The sequence below is a fragment of the Lissotriton vulgaris genome, chromosome 7 (genome assembly GCF_964263255.1).
Source record: "Lissotriton vulgaris chromosome 7, aLisVul1.2, whole genome shotgun sequence".
Lineage (NCBI taxonomy): Eukaryota > Metazoa > Chordata > Amphibia > Caudata > Salamandridae > Lissotriton > Lissotriton vulgaris.
This window is the reverse complement of record NC_141695.1, coordinates 1319581425-1319598069: the sequence shown is the minus strand read 5'-3', so window position 1 is coordinate 1319598069 and position 16645 is coordinate 1319581425.

The window sequence follows — 16645 nt, the reverse complement described above, 5'->3', positions numbered from 1 at the left end:
AGGAGGATAGGGCGGTTGGTGGTCCATTGGGTTAGTAAGGAAGAGAGCAGGAAGGGCAGAAATGAGGGCTGAGGGTGGACAAGGAAGGGGGGGTACAAGGAGGAGTGAAGGTGGTAAACAGGGAGGTGGAAGTGACAAGGAGGAAGGGCGAAGTAAGGCTGAAAAGAAGGGAGGGCGGATGCCTCTAGTTCGGACAGAAGTGGCCAGTGGAAGAGAACAGATATGGAATATGGTCCCCAGTATTTATTGAGGAGATGTAGTTTGAGTTCTTTTTTGAAGCTAGAGTAGTTTAATGGGGTTAATAAAACCTTTCACATTCCAGGACACAACTCTAAATGTATAAGCATAATAAATGTAAAACTTTAAAAAGTGCAAAAAGACAAGCAGACATTAAAAACCCGAGGGATGAAAAAAGAGAAAGAGACAAGAAAGAACAACGGAGACCAAAAGGTATAGAGGAGAAATGAGGGAGGAAGAAAGGTAGAAAATTAGGAAAGAAGCAGGGAAGAAAAAGACAGAAGAGACAGTACATATCCAAAGGGGTGACTGCAAAAAACATACCTGAAAGGGAGATACAAAAGGGAAGTGGGGAAATGGTGACACTTAACAAGATGGACCAAGTCGAAGAGCAGGGGCCCAACCGCACTGGGACATCATAGAACCACAGGAAAAAGGTCACAGGGAGGAGGGAACAGAGAATACGAATCTGTGAAAGGGAAGAGAAATTGTGAGATCCAAACTTGGAACATTAAGAATACATTATGAGATTTATAACAAACCAATACATCTAAGTCATAAAACAAAAACGACTATAGAACTGATTGAAAAACAGAGCTCGAACACATAACTCCAAAAGAAGAGTTATAGGAAACATCAATAAAACAACAAAGAAGAGAAAACATGAGAACAATCAAGTAGCATCAAGAAATTGTTCAGCCACTAGAGGGAGAGGAGGTATCCATGCCACCATTGGTCTGCAGAAGAATGAAATTTTTAGGTACACCAGGCTCCTGAAAAGTCCATGTCCGATTTTGATGAGTTACCTTGAAGATACATGGATGGAACAGACCATACCGTGCTCCAAGGGAACGTAAAGAGGGGCGAAGAGATAGGAATTCTTTCCTTCTTGAGGGAGTAGCATTTGAAACATCTTGAGAAAGGAATACACGCTGGCCCAACCAGGAGACTTGACGTTTGGTTCTAGCTGCAGAGAGAACTGAAAGCAGATCAGTAAATTTCAAAAAGAGGATGATGAATCTACGTGGTTTTGTAGAGGCAGCTGAAGAGGACCAAGTCTGGGAGCTCTTTGAATACTGATGGAGGTGGAAGATGGCATGTCCAAGAGCTTTGGAAGGAAGGAGGTGAAGAAAGCCACTGGATCATCCCCTTCAAGGGATTCTGGCAGGCCATAAATACGAAGATTGTTCCTTCTATTCCTATTTTCCAAATCCTCCGTATGCTGTTGAAGGGAGAGAACCGATTTTTCTTAAAGAAGAAATACGTTGTGAGTTGGATTGAATCTCAGAAACTTGCTGTTCAACTGAAGTGATCCAGGTATCCATGACTGACCATTTTTCTTTCAAACGTTGCATGTCTTTATTAGTCTCCTCAATAAATGGACGCAATGCACGTATTTATTCCATAATCAACTCCATTGAGATAGGAGATGAGGGCTTAACAGGGGAGGGAGGATCATGTTTTAAACGTTTAGAAGAAGATGTAGGAGGTGAGGACTTATTAGAAGTGGCCTGCGCAACAGAAGAGCAATGAGGTGCAGATCCAGCCATTGTTGGGTCCGTGTTGGAAGCACACTCGCCGAAGGAACAAAAATGAATTTCGATGTGCGCAACTTGACCATATGAGTGAAGTATGCACAAGATTGCCTGGAACTGTATAGAATAGGCAATCTGATAGAAAATAAAACAAGCAATTCAGCCATATACACAAGCCTCCGCAGTTAGAAGGACCTGTGAAGGGTGGCACAGGATGAGCACATTAGAAACATGGAAACATTAGAAAAAACTTCTGGTAAAAAGGGGACATAGAGCCAGGAAAAATTCAATGCGCATCAAATATAGAAAATGACTATTACAAAACAAGTTGGTGAATATTTATAGAGGTATATATTCGCGGCTCGAGGTGGGTCGGGACTGTGACCCTTTGGGAGACCGGAGACCGGAGGAGCTGTCTGTCCACCTGGGGACTGTTTGTTGCTGTCTGCCCCTGTTTGCTGTGTCCGGGGATTCGGCGTGTGCGGCGGCCGGGGACTGCGAGTACCAGCATTCCCTTGACCATCAACAGCTGGTACTCTTCCCCTGCCGGCCCCGCCTCCTGCCTGCTAGTACCTCTTGCCGCCCCCGCTTCGCGGGTGCGACTCGCGGCTCGAGGTGGGTCGGGACTCTGACCCTTTGGGAGACCGGAGACCGGAGGAGCTGTCTGTCCACCTGGGGACTGTTTGTTGCTGTCTGCCCCTGTTTGCTGTGTCCGGGGATTCGGCGTGTGCGGCGGCCGGGGACTGCGAGTACCAGCATTCCCTTGACCATCAACAGCTGGTACTCTTCCCCTGCCGGCCCCGCCTACCTGCCTAATAAAACACTCCTTGTTTATGTCCCGCGGGACGCAGCGCGGGGCTAAGCCCGGGCAAAGGGCGGGCCCTCTGTGGCCCTCCGAGGCCTGTGGAGGCCGGGACGGGCCACCCCGCTTGGTTCCATCACAGAGGGAGGTATCGTGCCTAAATATTATTCGTTGTTTTGTCTGGCATTCCTTTAGACTATTACAAACACGATGTCCATATGGGAGGATCTCAACGCCCTTTGCGGTACTAAGTACGCCCCTGATCTTATAACCTCCCCAACTGTGGATTCTTTTTGTCTTAATGCTAATGGCCTCGCTGACAAACCTCATAGCCAAGTAAACGCCGCGCCCCTGGGTTCCTACAATAGATGGAAGCATGACATCGAAACTAACTTTGGGAACAATACAAGTATACCATCACTTGCTAATCCAATAGCATTTATCGAGGACCCGGCCGCGGATATACCAGAGGACCCTCTTTTGTCTCCCAACACGACTTTATTGGCCAAAATTGAGCAATTGCTGGTTGCTACTATCTCTCCCTTGGTCACTAAAATGAATGATTTAGGGGAAAGGCTGACCAATATTGAGTCAGTATTAAGAAAGCTCCCGCTTCCAGCTACCATTATGGCCACATGCGTCTGTCCTAACCCTACTACCGCCCCCGAAACGTATAAATCTGGCAATGGGGCCATCCAAATACAGCCATTACGCACACCTATTCAAATAGGCCCCAAAGTATCTGTCAAACCTGCACCAAAAACCCACACAGTGGCTAGATCCGCATTGGCAAGAATGCCACATATCAACCTGCCCCCTGAGGCCGCCCCGTATGTCTCTGTCCTTTCTGGGGTCCCTGCCCTCACCCAGGGAACACACGAATCCCAGCAGGATTTGTTAAATAAGGCCACCTATTGGCTAAATAAGAATAGACCGTTGCCGCCGGGGCTAGACGGGGGTATCTTGAGTGTCAGGAGGGTGGGATGGTTAGGGACGCTGCCCAAATGCTTTGCTGGGGATTTGGTACTTATTAAATTTAAAAATAACAATGTTGCACCCTTTTTACGAGTTTGTACCCCCAATGAAAGTGAAAGACAAGGCACAATTCGCATTTGGGATCTATATGATTTTTACCCGAGCTCCCCTCACATTACATAGGACAAACTCTTAAGTTTTTTAATGGTAACTGAATTTTGCACAATAATTGTTGAATGATGGCTTTTTATTGTGTCTATGAAATGAAATGTCTATGGTTTTTCTGTATTGTTGATGCTTTCATGATTTTTAATTTAAAAATCGAATAAAGCTTATTATTGATTGATTGATTGATTGAGGTATAGATATAGGAAACATCAGACACTGCATGAAAAATAAGGCTGCCTGAAAAATTATTAGTGAAGAAAAAGGGCAATTCCAGTGCTTGAGACAGGTAGAGCATGAGGTGTCAATTAGTGGCAAAGAAAACCTGTGAGGAAAACACTCCTGAGACACAGGTGTATGAAGTGAACATTACAACTTGCCAGGTATATATGAAACAGAGCATTGTTGAAGAAGCCTCTCTCTGTGGAACCAATGCGTTGAAAGTTGAGTATAGGACTCAAGCAGCAGCGTTAGTGAATGACGTGGGAGAAATTCATGAAGCGTCTAATTAGTGGCGAAGAGATCCTGTGAGGAGACATTTCTAAAGACGCAGGTTAATAAAATGAGCATTACAACTTGCCAGGTATAAATGAATAGCACATGGTTAAAGCAGGAGCACTCTATGGAACCAATGCGATGAAACATGAGAAGACCTGACAGGAGGCACAGCGTCTGGGGTACAGGGGCACAAGCAAGAGCATTAGTTGATGGTGCAGGAGAAGTTCAAAGGCCAAAATGATGGCGGACCGCTCCGTTATACAGAACAACAGACCGCTGCCGCAATTGGACAAGAGAAGGCTTCAAGGGCATGAGAAATAATCATCAGCAGCATTCGGGTACTGAACGGCAGCGGAAGGCGGCATGAACAGCTGAGGCGTAGAATGCTGGAAATAGCGGCGGCCCGCTCCGATATGAGGAGTACGGGTCGCAGCCGCAAATTAGCACAGACAGGCGTTCAGAGTTCAGGAAAGGTCCAGATAGAATCTCCTCACATTCAAGTGAATGATGTAGGCGTCCAGCGCCGATGAAATATCCGGGAAGCGGGCAAAGTGAAGAAAGTTCGTCCTAATGCGGGCGAGAACCCACTCTAGGGGGCCATCTTAGTTGGCGCCGTAGTCATGCCCCCATATTTGCAATCTTTAAAAAAGCAAATTACGTTTTAAAGACACTCTTGAGTGTTGGCTACGGGTTCACACTCAGTGAGATCAGAAAAATATTGATCAACATTGATGACACTGTATTGATGCGTAATAAAAAAATTAAGATTTTTCTGGTGAAAATGTATAATGAGGCAATTTGTTGTTGTCAGTCTAAAAAAAATAATGAGCCACTTAAGGTGTTCTCAGCTGATTTGACTCCTGAGGTTCCTGCTCTCAAAATAAGATCACAGGATGCAGTAAAATCAGCAGGAACTATTTTAAGAAACGTCCTGAAAGATTTAGATTTTAGACTTGATGACAAATTTTGTGATGCCCCAGAGCTCTGCAAATCATGGGAGTCAACAAGAATGCCTGATGTTGTTTTATATTTTTTAACATCATTGTTTAATGTCAGCAAAGCAAAACTGTTACAAACTAAAGTTCTTGAGTTCTGAACATAAGCTGACAACATTGATGATGGATTTGATGGGAGCGAAGAAGGGGAAGACAATCCCAGGAACTGACAGGCTTATGCAGTACAAATTCACTGCCTTTTCCAAATCATGTTTTATGAATTACATCACGGCAAAAAGAAAACTCCGCTACACATGATGGCTGCCCACACAATCTATGACAAGTGGAAAAGTAGAGAGCTAATCACTTCAATTAATAGGATTGATGTATCAATAAGTTATAAAGATATATTACGAGCAGGAGCTTGTAAGCAGCACAAGCTGTAAAATCTTGTGATTCTGACTGCACACCACTTTCAAGTCACTTTACCAGGAAAGGATTTACAACTGCTGCTCTGATCATTCTGATTTTCAAATCAACTTTTCTTTGTCTGAAAGAACCAACACACATGATACTGCCATGGTGCTTATTAAACACTACCATTAAAGTAGCTGCTGGAACAAAATATGTCAGCTGTAGGCATAAACAAACAAAACTGCAAACTTATAACCCAACTGCCTAGCCAAAGTTTGCAAATCACTCCAATAGGTGAATGCACAGTGCTCACAAAATATTTATGTATGGAAGAAAGGGAAGTGGAGTCGTGCATCATCCACTGTATGAAAAAACCTATTGGAGCTCTAGTTTGCATATTAGAATTTGGTTTCATTATTGTTAGTTACTGTACTTTGGACGCATTGTATTATTTGCAGATACCACGTTCTTTAGCTGCCCCTTACTTCCATTCTCGAAGAGCCTTGAAGAAGGTGTGACCCTTTCCTTGGGTCTCTCACCGAAGTGCAGGTCGGCGCATCTGAACAACACTGGATGCTGTAACATGTTCTTGTAAAAAACTGCTACTTTTTTTTAGAAGAAATGGCTGGTATCAACACCTTTGTGGTTGTATTTTTGACATTCATCATTTTTGTGAGTGTTTTGTATTTGATGAGTTAACTAGTCATGTTTTTGTCTTGTTCATGTGTTTGAGTGTGTATGCGAATGCATGAAAATATGCTGATTGAATTAATGATAGTGTGGAGCTTATTTTGTATAACATCTAAGAAGTATGTTTTCAGTCAGTAAGGGTATGTGTCATTTTATATATTTTTTCCTCTGTGTATGAATGTTATTGACTATTTATGATTAATTTATGCATACTGACATGATTATGTATCATGGACATGTACAATAAATTAAGGATATACAACCTTGATGATATGAAAGTCGATACTTACTTTGTTATATACATGTGCCCTTAACTGCACACCAGCCTTAGCCCCTAATGGATGAGGTGACAAATATATCTTTTCCCTATAGTTGAGATTTTTCACCACATTACATAAATAGCTTACAGGCAGTTGGTTTTGTTCTGTTGTAGTCTCATTCCCCTGTACCCCTGTCTAGGTATCAGTCCAGGGGCCCCCTTTAGTGTGACTCTTTCATGTACTTAACCCACAAAATCTATGTTTTGACACCAAAATGAAGTATATGGGTCGCATGGTTCCTGAAGTATTACATCATCACTCCATCATATCAGCCATTGTATTTAAACATTCATCCAGAAAAATTAGGCCGGATCAGCAATGTCTACCCATGCTAAAATACATCTCTATTGATCCATAAACACAAATCAAAAATGAAAATTTCTGGACAACAATTTTCACGGAGGTATATCAGGTGGCTTGGATTAAACAGACTAGTGTTTTGGAGAAAGAAGGGTTTGGGCTAGGGCAGTGCCAGTCAAATGTCAAATAGCAGGCTAGCACATCATAAAGACGAGATGGGGTAGGATAGAGTCAGTCATTTCAAGCAGCTCAGTTTACCATACTCCAAATATCTGCTGCCATTCATTGTCCTTCAGGCCTTTTGATGGCTTTAGAGCACTCCTAATTATGTGACTTAATTATTGAACTGTACTGAATCTTCAAAGGCATACTACATTACCAGCCTTATTGGATTGAACTGTGCCTACATTTATATAGCATTTACCATCCCTGAAGTGGCATTGAAGCCAGCGTGACCCATGCCGGTAAGAAAGGTGGGGCCATGCGAGGATTTCAACAGGTGACGAGGGAAAATGAATCTTTTAATAAATGTTCCCTCGCGGTAGCCTGTCGAATCCCCCCACCCCCCACCAACCCAGCCCCACCGCCCTACAGCTCTTACTGCAATGGCCGTGGTTGATTGAAGCGCTTTAGGCCAGGAAGCATGCTGCTCCGGAAGCCAAGGTTACTGTTTAATCCTGTTGTTTGTTTTGGTTATTGGGGTTAGTCTTGCGCTCTCAAGAAAACCAGTCAATGATTTCACTCCAGTTTCTTTGAGCTAGATTAGCTGAATAGGATCTACGCATAATCGTCAGTGGGGGCTATGTGCGTTTATGCAGATGGTTGGGGAGAGTTCAATTTTATACCCTCTGCACAGGATGACCTCATATCCTGAGTCTTTTTTTTACTCCCTCTCTCAGGAGCATTTCTCACCTTGGATCCTCTCATGCTACACTTGCCACCCTCATCATTTCTGGCGCTTCACTGGGTTTCACGACACGCATCCTTCTCGGTGTCCTGCTGTTCCTCACACTCATCACAATCTCCACTACCTTCTGGTGTTCTCAAAAGCCAAGTCTTAGATTCCCACTGTTCACCACTCACCCTCCCTCTAGGATCCATCATGCATTCGTTGTAATCATTGACATTATATGTGGGCTGCTTTTTTGGCTATTACACTTTAAGCTCTGCTTTCATCCTCCTAGCTGCAGAGTTCCCATTATTTCTGGCTCTCAGGCTCCCTTTAGGTGTTTATTCCCCGTCTTACTGCCGCTCTCCAGAGGCAACTTGATAAGCAGTGAAGCCATGTTGGCACTTCTCCTGGAGGGCGGTGACTGAATTCGCCCTGCTGCTAGAGCTGCACGCCCCTTTGCTGTTTTGGGGGCCTTTGCACGACTGTACTTTGAATATTGTTTACTGTTATCTGCTTGCACAGTTATTTCTGACTCTCAATACCTCTTCAGGTGTAGCGTTCACCAATCATGACCAATTGAATACATGCATCACTTATTTTGTGTGTATCTCGAAAGCTCATTTCTATGCAGTTTAAGCCATCCTAAGTGCAGATGTGCCGTGCTTATTTCCAGGTATGCCATTGTAACTTTTGTGCACCTGACACTTAGTTAATCAGGACAAAGAGAAATGATCTGGCTAAACCAGGAAGTTATCACTGCTCCTTGTTAAAGCAGCACACTTGTGCCATTGAGCAATAGCGCTCTAGCTTTCAAAGGTCCACTGATGGACAACCACCCGAGACGTGGACTTTAGGGTCCAAGCACCGCCATATTTTATTTATTTTTGGTTTTGTGAGACGCTCAAAACTTTCATTTATTTATCAACACAGGGAGCTCCCCAGAATCACAACAAAACAAAGAGCTGCTAGTTATTGCACAGTAACATCTGCATGAATAGCTGCATTGAAACATGTATGGAGCCAGTGCATAGAGCATAATTTACAGCAGAACTGTATATAAATAGCAGCGCTTAAGAGTTTTGGACAAATGCCTTTATATATGGAGGGATGATATTGCATCACATCTATAGGTACTTTTGGTGCACGAATGAGCCAATTGCTGTGGAGAAAAAGACAAATGGAATTATGTTCTGACAGAGTATTTACAATTTTTCTTTCTCGTGACACATGAATTCCAAGGGCATCTTTTGTAGAAATAAATGCTTTTATTAAGGCACAAATTTGTGTGGAGCGCAGAAATGTTTTGTTTGGATCACATAATCATATTAAACGCCAATATATATACAATTTGTTGCTGTAGGAAACATTTTTCTAGACTGCTGTGCAGTTCCAGGACGGCCTGTATATCCTATGGCTTTTTCACTGTTGTATTTTGAAATGTTGCTCTACAGTGAGTCATAAAGCAGTTTTCTTAATCCTCCCATGGACCTTACCAGGGAAGAGATAACCCTCCCTAATGGTTGATTGGTGAAATGTGGGCGCCCACATGCTTATGATCACATTGCAGTGTGTTTCAAAAATTAAAGCTCCCCAGATGCCAGGCATTGTTAGAGCCTGCCTCATATCCTGACATGCCATTTCTGTTGAGACAGTATTGGATCAAATGTTATGATGTAACTTCCGTAGGCTTTCATTCCTCGTCTTTTGTTTGTTCCTTTCCTGGAGCATGGGAACACCTTGGCTAGCTGATTTGAAATCTTGAAGACTAATGTTAAGTCGATGTTACCACCTACCCAGAGTATAAACAGGGTTCCTTATACTGTTCCTTATACCAATCCAATCCAATCCAAAAATTCTTTATTTCGGCCATTTAGGCCATAAAAGAAGCATAAAAGACATACATACATTTAAAATTCAGACATGTAAAGTGCATACAGGGAGCAAGTAGCAGCATTTCATAACATTTAAAAACGGGTATATAAAGTACATAAAAGAAACAGGCAACAACATTTGATATCAAAGGGAAGGGAATAGACAAAAATATGATAAAAGACGTTGTCAACAGGAGTTAGAAATTACAATGACACAGTGGTGTGGCATACATCCTGTGGTGGTTATGCCTTAATCAACTTGGACCTAATGCGCCACATGGCCAAGAGATATTTTGCAACTGCGAAAACAATGTGGGGGGAGGAATCAGTTTTCAGTATTCTGTAAGATGTTACACAGTTCCTTATTGCCATATTCCTACATAGGGGCACAAGCCAATATTTCCTAGGTGACTTGTAGTAAGGGCAAAAAAACAGAACATGAATATCCTCCTCATCGCAGGAATTACAGCCAGGGCATATTTTGTCCCCTCCATTGGGCCATTTACTAGTAAAGGATTTGATAGGTAGGGTGCCGAACCGCCACTGTATAAATAGCTTCCTTGCCATAATCGGGTAAATAAAATCCATAAAGGTTTCAAACTTGTAAGAATTTTTGGATTCAATAAAACGATGAGTTAGAGTGCCGGTGCAGGGTGCAATCACATGGGAGGCAAGATTTTGTTCCTTGTAGGCTTCCACAAGTCTTTTCCGGGAGACCCTAATACAGCCTGTTTCCGGGTCCTCCCACAGCTCGTTGAAACCGAGCCGGAACAGTTCTTGCTTGACAAAGGATAGCCAAGGGATCTTGTCACTGTGATTTAGTTTCATAACATTCACAAGATCTTGCCTATAGTGTCTGAGCTCATTTGTTGTCCAAAGTCTGTGCCAGAATCTTAAAGGTTTGGAATCTAGATCCTCCCTAATGGACGGCAAACCCAAATCTAGGCGTAAGGGAAACAGAGGAGTTGCAGTTGGGAGGGCCAAAAGACGCCTCAGAAAGTTGTTTTCAACTCGCACCAACTCATTTGCAGCTTGATGTCCCCATAGTTCACTTCCATAAAGTGCAGCTGATTTCGCTTGTGTTTTGTACATCTCAACTGCAGGAGCTATAGGTTTGTAGGTTGATGTGTTCGTAACCCTTAAGATAGCCCCAGAGAGTTGAGAAAGCCTTATTCGCGAAATTGAGATCTGTGGTCCCCAGGATAAGTTCTCGTGTAGGGTTACGCCCAGGTAGTGAAATGTTTTAACCCTCTCCAGAACCGTGGAGTTTAGGGATGGGTTAGGTCTGGTTGTGGGCGTGGGGTTAAAAATCATGAATTTGGTCTTCCCTGTGTTGATCTCAAGGCCATACTGCCTGCAGAAAAGACCAAATCCGTCTAGGATTCGCTGAATTCCCATAGGGGATTTGGAGAGCAGGAGGGTGTCGTCAGCAAACATAATTGCCGGCACCCTCCTGCCAGCCAAAACCGGAGCGTCATTGTCCCTAACGTTCACTAAGTGTGTAATGACACTATTCACGTAAAGACAAAAAAGAGTAGGGGCGAGGACGCATCCCTGCCTAACCCCCCTAGAAACAGGAAACCTTTTTGACAAAAGTCCACCCCGCCCACATCGTACCTGGGCAAAGTTGCCATGATGGAGTCTTATTATGGCCTGTAGAAGGTTAGTGGGCACTCCCATCTCCTTCAGGACCTCCCAGAGTTTTTTCCGTGGTACCAAGTCGAATGCTGACTTCAGGTCTACGAACACCATGTACAGTCTCCCTCCCTCAATGCTCACCGATTTCCAAAAAAGGAGGACGAGGCGGAAGATTTGGTCCATGGTGGACGTATTTTTCCTGAAGCCAGCCTGGAGGGGACTTAAGATTTCATTTTCCTCCATCCAGTCCAGGAGTTGGTCCAATAGAAGTCGGGAATAAAGCTTTTGGGGGACATCTATGAGGCTAATCGGCCTGTAGTTGGATGGGAGCAGAGAGCAGCCCTTCTTGAAGATTGGGACTATCTCTGCCCCCAACCAAGTACAGGGGATCGCCATTCCACGTGCAATTGAATTGAAAAGAATATGCAGGTAGGGCGCCCAGATCTCTGGATGGGACCTGAAAAGGTCACCTGGTAGTTTATCAAGACCCGGGGCCTTACCCATCGCAAGACCGTCTATTGCACTAACCACTTCCCCTAGCGTGAAGTCCAAGGTGTCCCCGGGAAGGGATAGGAGTGCTGCTACAACGCCATCAGTGTTCTCTAGAGTATCTGCATAAAGTTTGCAAAAGTAGTCTTCCCATATGTATGCTGCAATATTAGGTTCAACTGCAGCTTTAGGTTCCCCTGAGCCAGTGGTGACTAGTGACCAGAATCTTCTTGAGTCATTAGTTGTTAGGGCTGCTGAGAGATCCTGCCATCTGTCCCAGTCCCAGTCTGACCTCGCACGGGCCATTGTGGCCTTATACTGGCGCCGCAGGTCGGCCACCATGGTCCGGGCGACACCATCCTTGACTGCGGTGATAAGGTCAGATTTGGCCCTTCTGCACTCGGAGTTGTACCAGGAGGAGGTTCTGGTCTTTTGCTTGGGCTTTGGCACCTCAGGGTAAAGAACCTCACCTAGAACTCCCACTAGGACTTCATGGATAAGGGCAAGAGTTTCATGAAAGTCCTGGGAGCTGGGTTGACTAACTAGTTCGCCCAGGGCCTCGAATTTAGGCAGCACTAGATCGTAGATTTTCCCAATATTTTCTTCTGACTTAGAAAATTTCTGCCATCTCACCCTGCGCCTATTGGAGGATAGTACCAGATTACCCCGATCATCTCTATCCTCAGGTGGTAGTGATCCGGGATGTGCTGGGAGATGGGCCAGGGAAAGTAGAAGAGCATTGTGGTCACTGTCTGTGCGGGGGATTATTTTAAAATCCACTACCTTTGACCAGAGACTGGTATCTACAAAGATGTAGTCTAGTCGCGACTCATGATTTTTCCTGTTAAATGTACATTTTGAAGGGGTGTCTGAAGGTGTACGACCATTGCAAGCTCTTAACGCAAAGTTAAGGGTCAGTGACATAATTTGGACCGCAAGTGGGGACCAGGATCTGGGATGGGGCGATTGACACACAGGAATGCCCCAGAAATCATCTTCTGCCGTAAGGGCCCTTTCCCTCAAGCCCTCTAAGGGCTCGAAGTGGCAGTTAAAATCTCCAAAAATACTAAACAGGGGGAGGTAGAGGGAGAGATCAACCAGGTTCGCCCTCCACAGCAATACTTAGTCAAAAAAGATCTGAAAAATTCAGATCCAGAGAACCTGGCTAACTTCTGGAACACGACACCTTAAGGTCTGTTTCAGAAACAGGAAAGGGAAAGAAAACTTTTTCTTTATAGTCCCCTCACTCACCGGAGTTTCCTCACGGTGACATGCTTCATCATTGGGGCTTCTCAACCCAGCTGCGGGTTGAGGCGTGCTGCGACTATCGCGATTGCGAAGGAGCACTTTTATCTGAAGACTATGTGTCATGTAGTGTGAGAGAAAGGGGAAAAAATTGGAGTGGAGTGAAAGAATTAAAAATATCCTACTAGTGGGTTGAACTACCTTTATTCCGGCCCCTAGTGGATATATTAAAAATGGGGTGATTTACTAGGGAAACTGGCTCTATTATGGAACACAGTGTCTAGTAAACGTGTCGTCAACTAGTTTCGAGCTGTACCCCACAGCTCTTCTTCAGGACTGCAACAGGGTCCAGCCCTGTGAGTGCCACTCCAAAACAAAAACAAAAAGTGAAAGGTATGCCTATATTAATATTAGAATATACATACTCTTATCTTTGCAATTCTTTTGTAAATCTGTGGAGAAAAAATACTTCCAATGTAAATTGTACAATATCCTTTTATCACATGATGTTATCATATCAGGAATAGCATTTTCCATTAAATTGGTGTCTCAATGAACTCCTTAGTGATAGTGTATGTACACCTTCACCCATTCCACACACTCATTTTTCAAAACCGAGTGATCCCCATATATGAAGGAGCACCCTGCGTGCATTATCTGTGGCTATGTTTAAAAAAAACAACCAACACACTTGTGGCATGGTCTGTGGGTCCAAACACATAACAAAACAGACAGAACAAACATATAGAGGAAGAATTCATACTTTTTAAAAGGTTGCACTGAACCTCATGGTCAATCGCGGGAAGGACATTTATCCCCGTAATCACCTAGTGGTAGAATACTTAGAGACTGTTATGGCTTCCAAAATGTTTCAATAACGAAGCCTCACGCGCTTCGAAAAACGCGTTCCGAATGTCACTTTTCTATTCCGATAGCTAGGGAGATCTTACTTGTTACAAGGTGTCATCTCGGCGGTAAACCTACTCGGCTCCCCTTCGAGACCGGCGATCGCTTTCTCACGCCGGGAGAAGTGAGTGTTATACTTCCCGGTGTTCGTCTTGTTTCCTGGTGAGAAACTAGACCGCGTATGTGATTCGAAGAAGGCCACTCGTATTGGAATCAGATGGCGGCCATCTTTGAATTTTCGGGCTAAATATCCGATCATTATAAATATTAGGAGATTGGTCTTGTATACACATAGGGGTTATAAAGCTGTTTTGCCTAAGTAGGTACACTTACTGATATTTTGACATAATTTGGGTGGCAAAAACGGATAGTGTCGTTATTGCCAGCTAGTCTAAGTAACCATTGACTTATATTGAAGCATCACTAACCTCAGTGTATTAGATGGATATATATATGGTAATTTTAGACTCATGTGCTTATGTTATGCAATAAGAGCTACTCATTTCTAGGAATAAGGTAATTCTAGTTTTTAGGGGTTATTTTGATTACCAACCAAGTTGATATTGTACTGACAGATTATTTATAAATCAGTATAGGGGGTTCTGAGATCAGGTTGAAGAAAGGCTGACAGAGACCTATCACAAAATATTCTATTACAAAGGGATAAATCATTATAAATAAAAGAAACTTACGGAATGATCGAAAGCTCTTTGTTTTTAGCACATGAAGGTCTTAATCTCTCTTCCATGGGTATTTTTACAGGATGGATACTACTCATAGTGAACATAGTTTTTAGGTTTATACCCTTATCTTGCCAGTAGGCCCCATGGGATGCTATCATTTAGGCCTTGGGTATCTGTTTTCAGCTTGTACACCCAGCGTTGTTCTTTGTTCAGAAGGCGCTGTTCGAAGTTGTCCTGTCCGTACAGTCTTTCAAGAATAACCCATTGCATATCGTTGGGCGTATGGTTACATTCAATGAAGTGGGATATCATTTTTGTTGTAATTCTCTTCCGTCTGATATTACTTCTGTGTTCAACTATCCTAGTACTTGCCTTTCTTGTTGTCATTCCTATGTAATGCAGTTGACAGTTGCAGGTAATCATATATACTACTCCAGAAGTATTACAATTAGTAAAGTCCTTCAGTTCCCAAGTCATATTGTTATTGAATGTTATTCTTTTTGTGGCTTTTGTCAGATGACAGACACTACAGTCGCCACAAGGGTAATGTCCTGTGGGTACTGTACTGATAGTTCTTTGTTTAGGGTTTTTGTTTGCTTCTTGTGGACGGGTGTGGACTAGGTGGTCTTTCAGATTTTTACTTCTTTTATGGCTGAACATTGGTTTTGGTATGTCCAGACTCCCACAGTTCAGAGTGCGCCAGTGTTTCCTGACAATATTTGTTACCTTGTTAGAGGCAATGTTGTAAGTAGTAATGCAAATAGGTCTCTTTTCACAGTTCTCTTTAGTGATCTTTGGCTCCAATAGTGCTTCCCTATTGTTATTAGCAGCTCGTTTCTTTGCTTTTTTCACCAAATGTGCTGGATAATGTCTATCCAGTAGTTTTTTCGTCAGGTCACTCGCTTGTTGGTTGAAATCCTCTTTAGAACTACAATTTCGTCTCAGTCTCAAAAACTGGCCAAAGGGTAAGTTCTCTTTTAAATGTCTCGGATGAAAACTATCGAACACTAACAGGCAATTTCTTGCAGATGGTTTGAATTGCGTCGTAGTACTGAGAGACAATCCATTGACCATGATGTTTAAATCCAGAAACACTAATTCTGACCTACTCATGGTGTGAGTGAATTTGAGAAAGGGGTCTTGCTGGTTTAGCCAAACCAAGAATGCTTGTGCCTCTATCTCCGTACCTTCCCAAATGAGAAGGACATCATTGATATACCTTTTCCAAAGGCTCACATGATGTTTGTGAGGGTTTGAGCCGTTGAGAATTTTCCATTTTTCCAAGTGGTGAACGTATAATCCTGCTACGCTCGGCGCAAAGGTACTTCCCATGCTCGTACCATGGGACTGTCGGAATAGGGTGTCTTCGAAACGAAAAAAGTTTTCCAAAAGGAAATTACAATAAAGCCTGCTGATAAGGGCGGAGCGATAGTGCTGCAGAATACATCCACCTATCGACAAGTCTGTCTTGATCTACTAGCGGACCAAAGGAACTATGTAAAAATTACTGAAGACCCTACCAATCGTCTCAGAAGGGAGATAGCCTATCTAACAGAAGAAGCTACCGCCAACAACTGGCTAACGAAAAAAGAAGCGGATTTTTTGGAAACCAAGAACCCAATAACCCCTTACTTTTACACGACACCAAAAATCCATAAATCCATAACACATCCACCTGGCAGACCGATAGTATCGGGCATAGGATCAATATTAGAACCCCTATCCAAGTATGCCGATGCTTTCTTAAGACCACTGATTCAAGCCACTGAGACCTATCTACAGGACACAAAATCGGTCCTTACAGTTTTGAGAGACTTACCATTTGACCCGACAAAGAATATTCTGATTGGTTTAGACGTGGAAAGTCTTTATACTAGCTTACCCCATGCCAACACCTTACAGATACTGGAAGATGTTTTATTTGAAGCAGATTGGGAGTATCAGACACCACGCCATGTCGTTTTAGAATGTTGCCGCCTGGCCTTAACGGAAAACTTTTTTCGTTTCGAAGACACCCTATTCCGACAGTCCCATGGTACGAGCATGGGAA